Source organism: Bos javanicus, unplaced genomic scaffold, assembly GCF_032452875.1.
Source record: "Bos javanicus breed banteng unplaced genomic scaffold, ARS-OSU_banteng_1.0 tig00004404_1, whole genome shotgun sequence".
Taxonomy (NCBI): domain Eukaryota; kingdom Metazoa; phylum Chordata; class Mammalia; order Artiodactyla; family Bovidae; genus Bos; species Bos javanicus.
The window spans coordinates 82,615-99,436 of NW_026894422.1; the positions used below are offsets into that span (position 1 = coordinate 82,615).

Genomic DNA, 16,822 nt, shown 5'->3' on the forward strand with positions numbered 1-16,822 from the left:
ATTCGAGTTCCAGTTTGCATCAGGCTTAGTGTAGGGTTAGCGTTAGCGTTAGGGTTAGTGTTCGTGTATCCCCTCACCCCAAAACTCCGCACCCCCAAATTTGAGTTCCAGTTAGCGTCAGGCTTAGGGTAGGGTTAGCGTTAGGCTTAGGGTTCATGTAACCCCTTACCCCAAAACACTGCACCCCCAAATTCGAGTTCGAGCTAGCGTCAGACTTAGGGTCAGGGTGAGGGTTTTGGTTAGCGTTAGGATTAGGGTTCGTGCACCCCTCACCCCAAAACTGCAGACCCCCAAATTCGAGTTCGAGTTAGCATCAGGCTTAGAGTCAGGGTGAGCATTAAGGTTAGGGTTCATGTACCCTCACCCCAAAATTCCTCACCCCCAATTTCGAGTTCGAGGTAGAGTCACGCTTAAGGTCAGGGTGAGCGTTAAGGTTAGGGTTCATGTACCCCTCACCCCAAAACTCCGCACCCCCAAATTCGAGTTCAAGTTAGCGTCAGACTTAGGGTCAGGTTGAGGGTTTGGGTTAGCGTTAGGATTAGGGTTCGTGCACCCCACCCCAAAACTCCGCACCCCCAAATTCGAGTTCGAGTTAGCATCAGGCTTAGGGTGAGCATTAGGGTTAGGGTCATGTACCCCTCACCCCAAAACTCCGCACCCCCAAATTCGAGGTAGCACCAGGCTTAGGGTCAGGGTGACCGTTAGGGTTAGGGTTAATGTTAGGGTTAGGGTTTGTGCACCCCTCACCCCAAAACTCCGCACCCCCAAATTCGAGTTTGAGTTAGCGTCAGACTTAGGGTCAGGGTGAAGTTTGGGTTAGCATTAGGATTAGGGTTCATGCACCCCGTCACCCCAAAACAGCGTACCCCCAAATTCGAGTTCGAGTTAGCGTCAGGCCTAGGGTCAGGGTGAGCATTAGATTTAGGGTTCATGTACCCCTCACCCCAAAACTCCGCACCCCCAAATTCGAGTTCGAGGTAGCGTCACGCTTAGGGTCAGGGTGAGTGTTAGGGTTAGGTTTAACGTTAGGGTTTGGGTTTGTGCACCCCTCACCCCAAAACTCCGCACCCCCAAATTCGAGTTCGAGTTAGCGTCAGGCTTAGGGTCAGGGTGAGCTTTAGGGTTAGGGTTAACGTTAGGGTTAGGCTTTGTGCACCCCTTCACCCCCAAACTCCGCACCCCCAAATTCGAGTTCGAGTTAGCGTCAGGCTTAGGGTCAGGGTGAGCGTTAGGGTTAGGGTTAGGGTTATGATTCGTGTACCCCTTCACCCCAGAACTCTGCAACCCCAAACTCGAGTTCAAGTTAACGTCAGGCTTATGGTCAGGGTTAGCGTTAGGGTTAGGGTTCGTGTACCCCCTCACCCCAAAACCCCACACCCCCCCATTCTGGCTTGTGAGCCTCTGCTCCAACCATGCGGCACTGGATGGGAAGGTAGGGAGGGAAAGACGTCTGGAAGGTGGTGCACCCCGGGCGGGTGTGGGGCCCAGTGGCCTTTCCAGTGGTAGGGGTTGAGGGGCCGCGTGAGAAGGTGGGGTCAGTGTGCAGAGTAGGGGTCGGGTGGGAAAGGCGGCTCTCCTTGTTCTGCCCGCCCCCACGCCACGTTCCTTTGAGGTTGGGTCTGAGGGTTTGGGGCAGGGGAGGGGGTGCTCAGCGGCGCCTTGCCCCTGGCGCCAGCCACGACTGCCTTCCTCCCAGCTGTGGACCTCATGGCGCGGATCCTCCGGTCGCATCTCGCGGGCTGTGCGGCGTGATGGGTGGTGGTTCCCGCCTCGGCCGGTCGTCAGTCGTCCGCTGCTCTGGGCCTGCTGTGCGGTCGCCAGTCACCTCCCCATGCCCTCCGAGCCTCGGGGCTTGCTCCCAACCCTGCTTCCCCACGCGTGCCGCGGCTGTCTTGTCTGGTTCTCTCGCCCTCTCGCCTCCTTACCTCTGTTGTGTCCCTTGCCCGCTTGGCACCACACTTCCTTTCGGAGCCCCTTCCCTCTGCCCTTGGTGATCGGGGCCTGTAGGGGACCCAGGTGGTTGAGGGAGAGGTCGTGGGTGGGGGTGCGGCTGTATGGGTGGAGATTTTTTTAATTAAAAGTTTAATTAAAAAATTTATACCTTCTATTTATTCAGTTCTAAAACACCACACTTATTGCACAGGGTCCCCATGGAAAGGCCCCCCTCTCAGCAGGACAGCCACAGATTCCACCATGAAAGGGCAGCAAGGTGCCCTTCTCCCTTCTTTTCTGCCTGGGTGGCCACCAGGTTTTAAATACCCACCAGTTGATGGGGGACTGCCCCGTTTCGGGGGGACGTGGGGGTGGTCGTCTGGGGTCAGCAGGGACCTCTGGGGGGCGGTCTACCAGTGCACGGCCGGGGCCCCCAAGCATCACAGCTGGCAGCGCCGAGGCTCGCAGACGGCCGAGATCGAAGATGTAGTGGTGGTTGATGTAGGGGCAGTGGCCCGTTGGGCGCGCTGTGCCACTCGCTCGCCTCCCCCTTTTTAGGTACTTAGCATGTGGCTCAGATGGTAAAGCATCTGCCTGCATTGCAGGAGACCCGGGTTTGATCCCTGGGTGGAGAAGGAAATGGCAACCCACTCCAGTACTCTTCCCTGAAAAATGCCATGGACAGAGGAGCCTGGTAGGCTACATCCATGGGGTCACAAAGAGTTGGACACGACTGAACGACTTCACAGCTGATAAAAAGCTTGGGTTACCTTGGTGGGGTGGATTTGCTCCTGGATGGATTTCACCCCGCAGCAATAGCGAGGCTTGCGGGCCTCTCTTGGAAGTGGGCGTATGGGCGGAGCACACCTGGCCCACGTTGGAGGCGGGGTGCGCGTCGGGGGGCTGAGCGCACCTCCTCTGAGCTCCTAGGCTGTGGGTCTTGGGGGTCGCCATTGTGGCTGGGAACGCATATTTAGTGGGCTCCTGGGTCGCCATTGATCGGCATCCAGTGAGTGGAGTGGAGGGGTGTGGACCACAGGTTAAGGAACTGGGGCTCCATGGCACAGGATGGAGCAGGGATCCATGTATTCCACCCTCTCTGTTGGCACAGTCTCAGAGCCCCCTTACCTGGCAGTTGCAGAAAGGCCTCACCATTGGGGTCAAGGCCTTTACCACTTTACCCCTTCGCATAAAGCTCAGACCCACGCGGTTTCCAAAGCAGCCTAGTGCCTTCAGCGAGGTCCCCAGGAAGTCTAAGGGATTTATCCAGCCTGGTGATTTCACCTGCTGGTACTCCAAAACCCTTACTCTGGCCAACTGGCCCAGCCCTGCTACCAGCAGTTTGCAGCCCAGTGGGCCGTTGACCACCTGCTGGGATGGGAAAGGGAAGGGTCCGATTGCTCCCTAGCTACTTAGTAGGGTGCATGGATTTAAAAGCCACCCAGGCAGAAAATAAGGGTAGGGCACCTTGCTGCCCTTTCATGGTGGAATCTGTGGCTGTCCTGCTGAGAGGGGGCCTTTCCATGCGGACCCTGTGCAATAAGTGTGGTGTTTTAGAACTGAATAAATAGAACATGTACAGTTTTTTTTTTTTAAATTATGTGGTGCTTTAATTTAAAAAAAATCTCCAATTTTTTTTTTTTTGCAAATTGAGGTCTAAAAATTGAAGGCCTATTTTCCTTCCACTGTGGCATTCTATGAGGAAATGTGTGTGTCTGTTTTTTTTTTTTAAAGAAAAGAGTCAGAAAAGTGAGGAAACAGAAAGCCCAGAGGTGCCCCTGTAGTTTGGTGAAGGCTTTAGGAGGTCACTTGTAAATGCTGCTGGCTGTAGGGAGACAGTCTCTTTTATGGAGTATTTCATTTCCTCCCAACCCTTGGAAAGTGCTGGCCACAGGGCAGATGCTTCATCATTTTTATTGAACAAGTTCAACTTCACACAATTATATCCATAGTGTCAGCAACACCATGAGGTATATTAGAACAGTGATCATCATAGTTGGTACTTCATGGATCAGTAAAGATAGAAAACTTTTTCTTAGGAAGGCTGTAACAATTGCTAAGTTTTATGTTTACCCCACAAGGATATTAAAACAAAAAGTGAAACAAATCTCTCCCATCATCACCAAGGCCATTGGAGGTCTGTTGAGGACCCCACACAAGGGAGGGTCTACCTCTTGGGACACCCCTGCTTCAGCATCTCCCTAAGCCAGCAACCTGGGACAGCTGAGTACACTTGAAGTTCCTTCCTTGACCTCGGGAGTTTTTTGGAAGACAATTTTTTTGACAGGCAGGGTGGGGGAAGGTTTTGGGATGTTTCAAGTGCAGTCCATTTATTGTGCACTCTTTCTGTTCCCTGGTGGCTCAGTCGGTAGTCTACCTGCATTGCAGGAGACCTGGGTTCAATCCCTGGGTCGGGAAAATCTCCTGGAGAAGGAAATGACAGCCCACTCCAGTATTCTTGCCTGAAGAATTCAATGGACTGTGGAGTCTTGTGGGCTACAGTCCATAGGGTCACAAAGGGTTGGACATGGCTGAGTGACCGAACACTTATTTCTATTATTTGATCAGCTCCACCTCAGATCATCAGGCATTAGATCCTAGAGGTTGGGGGCCCCTGCTTTAGTTCCCTCTTTCATCTTCTACACAGCTCCAGCCTGCTTCCTCCTCCTCTTCCACCTGCAGAACTACCTGCAGGGCTTCTCTGAATGTGGCTAAGAATCTCCTTCCCTCACTTCCTTGTCTCTGAGTCCGTTCTCCTAACTTGGTTTCCCTGATCTCCATTTAGGCACTTTTGCCCCAGGTGGTGCTAGTGGTAAATAACCTATCTACCAATGCAGGAATTCGATCCCTGGATTGGGAAGATCCCCTGGAGGAGGACACGGCAACCTACTCCAGTATTCTTGCCTGGAAAATTCCCATGGACAGAGGAGCCTGGCAGGCTCGGACAGTCAGACGTGACTGAAGCGACTTAGCACAGCATACCAAAGGACATTTGAACTGCAGACTCATGTGATTGTTTTGGCTCCTTGGAGTCCCTTGTCATTGCACGTGTATGTTAGGGTCAGCTTGTGTATTGCTTCCTACAGGCCTGGAGAGGGTTACAGGCAGGAAGGCCAGGGGTCTCCAGACAGAAAATAGGCTGCAAGTGTCAGACATTTTTTTTTTATCTCTCTCTTAAGAGAAGGCAATGGCAACCCACTCCAGTACTCTTGCCTGGAAAATCCCATGGACAGAGGAGGCTGGTAGGCTGCAGTCCAAGAGATCACTAAGAGTTGGATACGACTGAGCGTCGTCACTTTCACTTTTCACTTTCATGCATTGGAGAAGGAAATGGCAACCCACTCCAGTGTTCTTGCCTGGAGAATCCCAGGGACGGGGAGCCTGGTGGTCTGCCTTCTATGGGGTTGCACAGAGTCGGACACGACTGAAGCAACTTAGCAGCAGTGAAATGATTAGATGAATTTTATACTTAATATCACGTAAAAAGCAATGGCAACCCACTCCAGTACTCTTGCCTGGAAAATCCCATGGACGGAGGAGCCTGGTAGGCTGCAGTCCATTAGGTCGCTAAGAGTCCGACACGACTGAGCGACTTCACTTCACTAAGAGACAGGAGGAAAGAAACTAGTGTTGCAATTTTTCTCCATCTCGATACAAATTTAAAAGGAGGTTGCTCTGAAAATTGTGTTGCCATGACGACTCCTGGGTCCACCTGAATTTAACTTTTGTCAAACCTTGAGCTAAGCAATGCACTTTTCTTATGGAAATGTTTGTCTTAAGCTATGTTAATGTACTATGTATTTACCCAAGACCCTGTCTTCAGGTTGGTTCCCCATAAAGGCTCAGAACTGACTCGACAAACCAGTGTGTTTTACCTTATTCTCCTAATCTATGTTAATGAAACTATATATTTGCTTGGAAATCTGCCTTTCTTCAAGATTCATGTCAATCATTTTATGGCCTGGGATGACTCACCTGCTGCCAATGTTATCTCAATGCATGTTGTGGGTGAGGAGCCTGGTGCCATTCTCTGAGACATTGTCTTTCTTTCATTAGCAGACTGCTAGTGGCTGTATAACATCTGGCTAAAGGCTAGCAGGGGGTACTCTTTCTTCCCCCTTCTGATGTCTACGTCAGCAGCTTTCTCTATCTCTTTTGTAGTTTTATAAAACTTTATAACACAAAACCTCTGAGCGATCAAGCTTCGTCACTGGCCCTGGATTGAACTCTTCTCCTCTGGAGGCCAAGAATATTGGCATCGTTGGTGGTTTAGCAACAACCTTTCAGCCTTTTATAATTCATATTGAATCTTCATTTCAGATTGAAGATGCATTCCATGGTATTGCCAACTTAAGTCTTTGCATCGCTATGGAATATCTGTACATGTATTTAGGGTATTTTCAGCCATCATGTATAATTTCCAATGTGCCAGTCTTGTCATCCTCATTACATCCATGGCAAAGTATTTTATTCATGTTCACAAATTTCCTTTCAGATTGTTATTTGCTAGTATATACAGATAAAACTGTGTAATCATTCATTTTTATCAGTTTGGACAGCTTGATAGTTGTCTTTACTTTTTTTACTTTCTCATAATTTAAGATTACCCTGGCTCATATATTTACAGTCTCACCCCTAGTCTCGGTCATTTCTTCAAAGAACTGTCCTTTTTTTTTTTTAAACATTAAATTATTTTTGACTGTGCTGGGTCTTTATTACTAGTCTGTCTAGTTGTAGTGAGCAGAGGCTGCCCTCTAGTGGCCGTGAATTACTTTTGACTGTGCTGGGTCTTTATTGCTAGTCTGTCTAGTTGTAGTGAGCGGAGGCTGCCCTCTAGTGGCCGTGAATTACTTTTGACTGTGCTGGGTCTTTATTGCTAGTCTGTCTAGTTGTAGTGAGTGGAGGCTGCCCTCTAGTAGCCGTGAATTACTTTTGACTATGCTGGGTCTGTATTGCTAGTTTGTCTAGGTGTAGTGAGCAGAGGCTGTCCTCTAGTTGGCCTGCCATGGCTTCTCATTGCAGTGCTTTCTCTGGTTGCAGAACTTGGGCTCTGGAGCATGCAAACTTCAATAGTTGTTCGGGGGCTTAGTTGCCCCTGGGCATGTGGAATCTTCTAGGACCAGGGATTGAACCCGTGTTCCCTGCATTGGTAGGCAGATTCTTTACTGTTAAGTAGGTAGAATAGGGAAAAGGAGTCCAAAATGTGGTGGCTAAAAGACAAGGAAGGGAAAAGCCCACGAAAATAGAACAAAGGAGGGTCAAAGGAAGGTCCGAGGACCAGAGTGAAGACCTCAGGTAGAACAAACAGCACTCCTGGCTAAGCCCAATTTGCATAGGGCAGGCCCAGGTGGAGGAACAAACATATAAAAGGAGGAGCCAAAGTCCTTTCTCGCTCTTTCTCTCCCACATGTGTATGCTCTTTCTCTCTCTCTCCTCTCTCCCTCACTCTCTCACTCTCTCCCTCCCCTGCGTGCTCCTCCACTCTCTTCTATTCGAGTCTTTGGGTTGGCATGCCCTCACGCTTCGAGGATGGATTCTCCTGCTATCTTCTAAATAAAATAGAGCTGTAACACTGATTTGCCTAAGAACTATAACACGGTTTGTCCAAGAGCCAAGAGCTGTGACGCACCAAGGGCTTTAATGTCCATCGCTCCAAATCTTTGTTGTGACGAGACAAAGAACCGAGGAACATACACTTGCGTGACATCTATGGTGCTGTGACTCGGGTTTAACCTGGCTGAAACAACCTCCGCCCGAAAGGCCAAGCACAGCAGGACCCCAACTCAGTGAAGCTCCCCGCTAGAAGCGGAAGGCAAAGAAACCCAGCACGGGGAAGGCCCATCGTGCTGGAAACCAGGACAGTGAAAAACGAACTCACCAGAAAGCTCATGCAGCCCAGTCAGATTCCAGAAGACCTCAGGTTAAGGTAATCGGTCCTCAATCCTATAGCTGGAGGGACGTTTACAATCTCCCGTTTATTGTTTCCTTGAACCTCCCGTGAACAGGCGGGCAGCAGGGGGCACAATTAGGGACTCTGGAGAGGCTACTCCTCAGCATTTCCCAAAGGTGCTATCTGCTGAGCCCCAGTAGCTGTTACACAAGTCAGTGGGGGTTTTTCTGTCTTTTCTCTTCTCTGTGCCAAGGATCAGACCAGTGAAACTGTGGCACCGGTCAGATATTTAGCAAATTTTCCGGTGGGCTATGAAAGCGATTCCTTGGCACGTTTTTCCTACTGCTTTTTCTTCCTGTCCTTCAGCTCTCTCCTGGGACTCAAGGATGGCCAAAACTAATGAAACTCAGGCTCTAATGTCTCATTGCAAAAATTCATTGAGAGACAAAATGATAAGAGGTGGATTTGTTAGGATCCAGAGAGAAGCCACTGTTGAGGGTGTGAACCATTGCTGAGAGCAAGGGCTGGGGCATGTAATTAGGCCTGGCTACGTTTTGTGAGGGGTGGAATTCATATGCTAATGAGTGGGAGGATCATCCCAGCCTTTGGGGAACTACCCACTCCTCCCTCTATTGACCGTGCCTTGGAGCTGTCCTGCCACCTCTGGGTGTGTCTGTTGGCTTATAGATTGGGGATTAAGGTTTACTTGAATTTGACTTGTCATCTTTTGGACCTAATTGATTTTAATTGGTTTACATTATACCCTTGTGTTTTGTCATTCTTTCAAAGGTTGTGCTCTGCCCCCATCTCTCCTGTTTCATGCTCTTTTCCTGAGCCCCATCCAGACCCACAAGGTTGCCTCTACAATCTTCTGGAGAGACAACCAGAAATTAGCTGGCCTTGGGAGGGAAGTACTCTATAATATCCGACCCCCTAATCCTACGCAATACTGGTCACACTGGAGATCTTGGGGATGCCCAACTCCAGTCCGGGGGTCCCAGGAGGTCATCACGCCTTGACCTGCCTAGGGATCTGGTCCTCGAAAGGTTGTCATGCGTCAACCTGCTCGGGGATCCTCTAGTCCCAGGGGTCTCAGGAGGTTGTCATGGCTCGAGCTGCCCAGGGATCCAATTCTCGGGAGACCGTCATGCCTCGACCTGCCCGGGGTTCGATCTCTAGGAGGGTGTCACGCCTCAGCCTGCCTGGGGATCTGCACCCAGACTCGGGGATGCCTGGCTCTCGGGTTGCAACAGTTCCCATAGCAGGGATCACACCTGTATCTCCAGCACCGGCAGGTGGATTCTTTACTACGGAGCCACCAGGGCATATTTTAGATTTTAGTTTTCCACACATGTATCTAGTGAAAGAGGCCAGGATCAAGAGGCCTGGCAGCTGGGAATCCTCAGCCACAGTTCTGGCTGTGCTATAAAAAACTCTCGGGCTTTTGGTGAGTGCCTCAACTTTCCTGGGACTGTTTCCTCCCCTGAGAAATGCCCTGCTGTTGGACTGTAGCCCACCAAGCTCCTCTGTCCCTGGGATTTCTGAGGCCAGAATACTGGAGGTGGTGGCATTTCCTTCTCTGCTTCTAAGTCGCTTCAGCCGTGTCTGACTGTGTGACCCCATACACGGCGGCCTACCAGGCTCCTCTGTCCCTGGGATTCTCCAGGTAAGAACATTGGAGTGGGTTGCCATGTCCTCCAATGCGTGAAAAGTGAAGTTGCTCAGTGAAGTCGTGTCCAACTCTTAGCGACCCCAGGGTTGCAGCCTTTCAGTCTCCTTTGTCCATGGGATTCTCCAGGCAATAGTACTGGAGTGGGCTGCCATTGCCTTCTCCGATTTCCTTCTCTGCAAGATAGTGTTTTTAAGATATTTTCTCCTGGGTATTGCTTTTGACGAAGGAAGGGGGATCCCTTCCAGGGCTTGAGAGTGGGTTCTTGTCTGATACTTGGAAATGCGTTGTCTGAGGAGAGGAGTGCCGTCCAAGCAAGAGGCTTTATTGGGAAGGGATGCTGGGGTGGAGGGCAGGAGGGTGAGGAAATGGAGAGAACTGCTCTGCCACGTGGCTCACAGTCTCAGATTTTATAGTCATTGGGTTAGTTTCTGGTTTGTCTCTTGCCAGTCATTCTGAATTGGGATCCTTCCTGGGGGCACATGCATCATTCAGCTGAGGTGGATTCCAGTGAGGAGGATCCTGGGAGGTTGGTAGGACCTCTGAACTGGAGTCTCCCATCTCCTTTTGACCTCTCCAGAATTCTGGTTGGTGGTAACTTGTTAGTTCCTTGTTCCTTACCAGGACCTCCTGTTGTAAGATGACTCCAGCAAGTGTTTTCTTTTCTCTGTTGCCTGGCAAGGGTGGGTGGTCAGTGGTTCATTTAACAGTTTGTTTTTGGTTCTCTCGAGTAAGGTCCTCCACAGAGTAAATGTATAACATTATAAAAGTCAATGTTTTAAATAATTTATATTTATAATTCGGTAAGTTGGCTTTTTTGTCGTGTGTTAGAACTGATCACCAGACCAAAGGTCATGTAGATCTTTTGTTGTTTTCTAAAATTTTTATAGTTTTTTAAATGGAATTGCCTTGTTGCAGTTTGTGTTTATGTTCATTTCATATGTTTTATTTTTAACAGTTATTTATGTTTAGTTGGTTGATCATTGCTTTACAATATTGGTTTGATTTGTCATACATCAATATGAATTAACCATAGGTGTACCTTTGTCCCCTTGCTCTTGAATCTTCCTCCCACGTCCCACCCATTCCCACCTCTCTAGGTTATTACAGAGCCCCAGTTTGAGTTCCCTGAGTCATACAGCAAATTCCCACTGGTTGTCTGTTTACAAATGTTGGTGTACATGCATCCATGCTGCTCTCTCCATTCATTTCACCCTCTCCCTCTTGTTCCCCACCGTTGTCTGTAAGTCTGTTCTCTATGTCTGCATCTCCATTGCAGCTATGTGAACAGACTCGTCAGACCCATCCTTCTCGATTCCATGTTTTTGTCTTTTTGACTGACTTTCCTGTTTAAATACGCTCTAGGTTCATCCCCTTCATTAGAAGTGACTCAAATGGGTTCCTTTTTATGGCTGCATTCCATCCAGGCTCTCATTGTTCCCTAGCCATGTTTTGAGGAGAGTCATGGAGCTATTCTGCCCCATTTCAGGTTGGGCTTCCAGTCTGAATGCTCACAGCAGAGTTGTTTCTGGGTGAGCCCTCTGAGGTCTGTGAGCGCGGGGCTGCCTGCTCTTCTCTGGCAGCCTGCAGGGGGCGCCAGAACCCACTCTGACCCACGGGTGCAGGACGCTTTGCCTTCAGACTGGGCTCGGTGACCAACTGACGGGAGCTGTGTCTCCTCAGGACCGCCAGGACTCGGGCTTCTGGATAATGGGGCTGCATCCAGGCTGAGAGGAGCAGGGTTGCCTCAGTGCCCACCAGCAGGGAGGTGCTGCAAGAGGGGAAAAATGAGGACCAAGTAGACGTTTCCTGTGTCCAGCTGAGGGCTGACTGGAAGTCCATCTCAAAGGACTCAGCAGGGAAAGAGCTCCATGTGCAAAACGGTGGGTTTTTAGTTAATTTCTGTTAGATGATCTAGACGATGACCAGTGATGTTCTTTAGTGTAGGTGGCCAGTTTTCCTGTCACTGTTCCTTCAGGAGACTGTCCTTTCCTCATTGCTCGTTCCTGGTTTGATTTTCATGAACTGACCACGTACATATGGGTTCATTTCTGGGCTCTCTATTCTTTCCTGGAGTCCATGTGCCTGTGTTCCTGCCAGTTCGTCACTGTGGTGGTTACTACAGGTCCGTGATGTAGTTTGAAGTGGGAGAGGAAGATGCCTCCAGCTGTGTTCTTCTTTCTCAGAGTCTTTTTGGCCGTTTAAGGTCCGTTCAATATTAGCAGTCTAATATTGGGAATATTTCTATTTCTGTGAAACATGCCATTGAATATTATTTTGTGATTGCAGTCAGTGTATTTGTTGATGACTTTTGTTGGAATGGACATTTTAATTCCTCATTGTTCCTGTGCGTGAGCGTGGAATAGTTTTCTGTTTGTTTGTGTTTTCTTTGGTTTCTTTATCAGTGCTTTCTAGTTTTCTGACTACTGGTCTTTTATGTCCTTGATTAAGTTTGTTGCCAGATGTTTTATTCTTTTGGATGCAACTATAAGTGGGATTTTCTTAATTTTTGTTTCTGATTGTTATTAGTGTATAGAAACGCAATTGAGTTTTGTATATGGATTGGGATTGTAAATGATAGTATTTTATATGATTGTAAATTGATCTGAAATGATTCAGCTTTACTGAATGTAGTCTAACAACTTTTTGTGAAGTTATGTGAAACATTTTATTTGTTAAATCTGTTTCTCCTGCAATAGGTCATTCAGAGGACCCAAGACATGGTGGTTACTAGTAGACTTCCCACAGTAGTTCTTCATTCCATGTGGACTCCTTCAAGGGCAGTGAGCATCACAGCTTCCCTTGAACTTCGTCTGGGTAAGTCTTGGCCTGTATAAGAAAGTTTCATGCCTGTCTACTCTAAATTTCTTTTGTGGTATTGACATGGTTGTTTTGAAACATAATTTACTTTCCAGTAATTTCAAATATATGGAAAACTCCTAGCAATGGGAAAAAGTACTCACATTTGCCACATCATCTAAAATAGTTTATGTATTTTATCCAAAGGTGCCTTCTCCTGCAGAACCAGCACATAACCTCCAACATGAGGAAATCATATGGTTTCTACATTATAATATAATCCACAGCCCCACTTCCACTTTTAGCAATTGTTCAAGTATATGAATTTATCTTTTTTTTCCATCCTCATCGTTTTTTCTTTGTTTAGAGTGTTACTGAGATTTTCAGTTATTTGGACAAACTTGATGGATTTAAAGCAGACATGGTGAGTATGGGATCTGGGTGGCCTTTTCTATATGGATTTTTTTTTGCCACTAAAGATTGTTTTCATGTTTATTCATGCTGTAACATGTATGAATCCTGCATTCTTTTTTCCCCCATAGTAATTAAAACCAAATAATATGCCATTTACCATTTAGATATTTGTAAGCATACAATATTGTAGTAAACAACCTTTCCTTGTTTTGCAAACCAGTTTAATAATGTGTACCTCGTGCGTGCTTTGGAGAAACTCAGGAAACTGAGTCAGTGACTGAAGTGGCCCAAGAGATCACCTTAGATACCATCTTCATCTAAACACAAAACAGGGGCTTCCTGGTGGTCCAGTGGCTAATACTGGACACTCCCAAAGAAGGAGGCCCAGGTTCATTCCCTGATCCGAGAACTAGATCTCCCATGCCACAATGAAGAGTTTGCATGCTGTAGCTAAATATCTGGCTTGCCTCAACGAAAGTCCACCTGGAGCAGCCAAATAAAAAAAAAAAAACATTAAAAAATAAAACCAAAGGAAAAGAAGGATATCATTGTTGCAGAGATTTATGTCTTAGCTTTCCCTATGGATTAAAAAAAAGTTTCACAAGACTGTCTGTCATCCTTCTATCTGGTATATACAGAGGATTCCTTTGAAATGAGATTTCTCTGGTAAATGTGATTCACAGAGGAGCCGTCTTGAACTTGGGTTTCAGAGATGATCATGTGTCCTCTTAAAAAAAAAAAGTTAATTAGGTCCAACTAATTCTCATGCTGATGTGGTATATTTTGGGGTAGCATTTGCTCCCCTTCACTTTGGATGTATCCCACTTTATTTACACAGTCATCTACTGAAGACATCCTGATATTTGAAAGTTTTTAGTTATTACAAGTAGAGCTGTTGTGTGTAATTGTGATACTTTTTGTCTGGACACTTTTTCAAAGCTGTTCACTAAGTGCTAGACGTGTAGTATTCAGGTCACAGGTGAGCCTTGTTTAACTGTGGAAAAATCCAGCTATGTTTCTCTGTGGCATGTGGGATCTTCCTGGGTAAGACATCGAACTAGCGTGTCTTGCATCGTCAGGCAGATTCTTTACCACTGAGCCACCAGAGAAGCCCTGCCCCCACCCCTTTTATGAGTTTACTGGATCTAATAGGTGTGCACTGTTACTTCAGTGTTGTTTTAGCTTGTAATTTCCTAATGATATGTGAATTTGAGTATTTTTGATATGCTTATCTACTATCTTTATATTTTCATAGGCCCGGTGTTTAGATTTATACATTTTTAATGAGACTGTTTGTTTTAGATTTTTTGGTATAGTTGTAGTACAATCCTTTATCAGATATGTATTTTGTAAATATATTTTTTCTGTGGCTTGTGTTTAAGTTTTGTGAATAAGGTTTTTCACAGTTTAAATTTCTAATTTTTTAAAGTTCATGTTATATATATTTTATATCCTTTTTGGATAGACTTTAGTTTTTTTTTGTTAAATTTGATTAACAAAACTGAGGTACTGTAGACACAGTTTTAATCAAAGCTGAGGTACCATAGATACAGTTTTGCCTTTTGTTTATTGAGAAGTTTGAATGAGGTTGGTGTAAACTGTAAAATTATGTCTACATTCATTTGATTGGATATGGCTTCCAGTTATTTGTATAATTGGTTTTGGCGATATCATAGGAAGTCAGTTTCCCCAAGGAAACTGGGGTCCATGAAACATGAACTGTCTTTGATCACTTTCTGCTTTTTCTGGCTTTGGATTTGACTTGTTTGGATATCTCATACTAGTGGAATCACAGAATGTTTGTCCTTTTTTGGTCTGGTTTATTTCACTTCCTATAATGACCATAAGGTTCGTCGACATTGTAGCGTTGTCAGAATTACTGACTTTGAAGGGCTGAATCATATTCCATTGCGTGTCTACCACAGTTTGTTTATGGAGTGGGCTGCCATGGACACTTAGATTGCTTCTGTTTGTTGGCCAATGTGAATCATGCTGTTGTGACTATGACTGCAGAAGCATGCATTTTTTCAGCCCCTTTCCCCATACCTTTTGGGTACATAGCATGAATTAGAATCGAACTATGAATTTATTCCGTGTGTTAGTTTTGGAGTAATTTCTGTGATGTCTTGCACAGTGGCAGCACCATTTAATTTTTTTGGTATGGTAGAATACTGTTCAAGCTTTTGAATATACCCCGTGTTGCATATTCAGTCACCCACCTATGGACACTTGAATGGGTTCTACCTTTGAGCTATTGTGAATAATGTCACTATGAATATTTGTGTGCCAGTTTTTGATTGAATTATTAACAAATACATAGTACTGTATATGAAAGAAACCACAAGGACCTACTGTAGAGTTTAGGAAACTGTATTGAATATCTTATGATAATGTATAATGGAACAGAGTCTCAAAAGGAATATATGAGAAAGACGTAATAACCATGATAATTATTGTGCCAACACTGAGTTATCATAGCACTACTCAACGTGTCTTTATACATGCCACTAAAATATTCACATCTGTAAGTATATTATAAAAAATTATATAAAAAAATCAAGAATTGAAACAGAGAATAAATAAACTTCCTGTCATTGCTCATCATCATTTATGCACTGTTACTACCTGTACCACTGATTGTATAAGTGCTGGACTAGGAATTGACATTCGTGTAAACCAAGAGATTGTGAAGGTGTAAGGAAGTATAACTCATTGAATTCCTTAACGAAGGATTATATAACTCTATGTACATGAAGTGAACGAAAGTCTGTTTAATTGAGCCACATTCTTCCTAGAGTGATGAGCTTCCACCCCACCCAATGTTAGTTCACAATTAAATCCTGCAGTCATCTGGCTTCAATGTCTGCTTCCTGCCATCCAGAAAGAAAAGATGAGGAAGTCCTGACAAAACCGATGCTATTTTTCTTTTTTTGATTTGTATTTTATCGCAGGGCTTGGCAAAAAAGAGGGCCTAACCTGTTTCTAGAGTTGCATCCCAAGGATTGCTCTGGAATGTTACATATGTTGACAAACTGCTGATTATTTTCAAGAAAGGACAATGATCTGCACTTTAGTATCTGTTGCTTGAGCTGGAATAGCAGGCATCCCTTGAAGTGCAGTCCTTCATGCTGAAGTAGGCACACCTGAAGCAATAGCATAAAAGGAACACATTTATCATGTAGATATCACATCCCATGCATTTGTAATAATTTTTCAGTTGTACCCCTCATCATTGGAGGAACTGACTTGTCCCAGTGATAACTAGAGTACCCAGTATAACAGTTCTTTGACTTATGAGTACTTCTTATGAATACTTCTTCCAATGTTCTTTCTCCTACTTTGGTCATGAACAGTAGAAGCTGATGGCAGTGGTTCTTGAAATGTATATTGATTCCAGGTGGCACAGTCGGTAAATAACCTGCCTACCAGTGCAGGAGATGGAAGTGATGTGGGTTTGATCCCTGTGTCAGGAAGATAACAATTCATACACTTGTTTTATGTGAACAAGTTGGATACCCATGAGTTTTTTCTTCTGTATATGGAAAAACAAATGCTGTTCAAAGACACTGAAAGAACCCTGATGTTGAAAATCAAATCTGTATTGTGAGCAATGCTTAGAAATCCATGAGTCGAAGCGTAGTATTATGCCTATCATCCTTGTATTTCCCTCAGTGAAATACTTTGAGAAAAGCTCTTCATTCATGGTGTGGATTCATGAAGAAGCTAAATAGCATTAATCCTTTACATTGACAACTGTGAATTTAAATCTCCTGTGAATCCTATGTGACAACCGCACATACCAACATGATTTATTAGTATTATATCAATATTTTTAGTTCTGTTGTATGTCAAGTAAAAAACTCTGTATGTAATTGTACATGAAGTCAAACCATAAAATCAGTGCAAATACAAAATATTCAATCCTTTGAGAAAGGGAGCAAAAAATCTATGTGCTTTGCCTATTGCATTTTTATGTATTAGATCCTTAAGTATTTTATTCACCACACCCAACTGAATGATTCACAAACTTTCAGAGAAGAAAGGATCATTTCTCTTTAACAATGAGTAGTTTGACTCCTCTCAAAGCAAAGTCATAAGTGAGTCTAATTTTGTGTGAG

At 45.5% G+C, this 16,822-nt stretch overlaps 1 long non-coding RNA gene across 2 annotated transcripts in view; it reads left to right on the forward strand.

Moving 5' to 3' along the window:
- LOC133244060 (uncharacterized) overlaps nt 1-16,531 on the forward strand; it is a 35,222-nt gene extending 18,691 nt beyond the window's left edge. The window contains exons 2-4 of one of the 2 annotated variants that reach the window (XR_009735280.1): nt 12,191-12,308; nt 12,658-12,714; nt 12,925-16,531. This is a non-coding gene — a long non-coding RNA (uncharacterized LOC133244060). Of the gene's footprint in view, nt 1-12,190 lie in introns of both variants that reach the window. The other variant, XR_009735279.1, reaches the window with a different exon arrangement.
- Nucleotides 16,532-16,822: the final 291 nt, after the last annotated feature.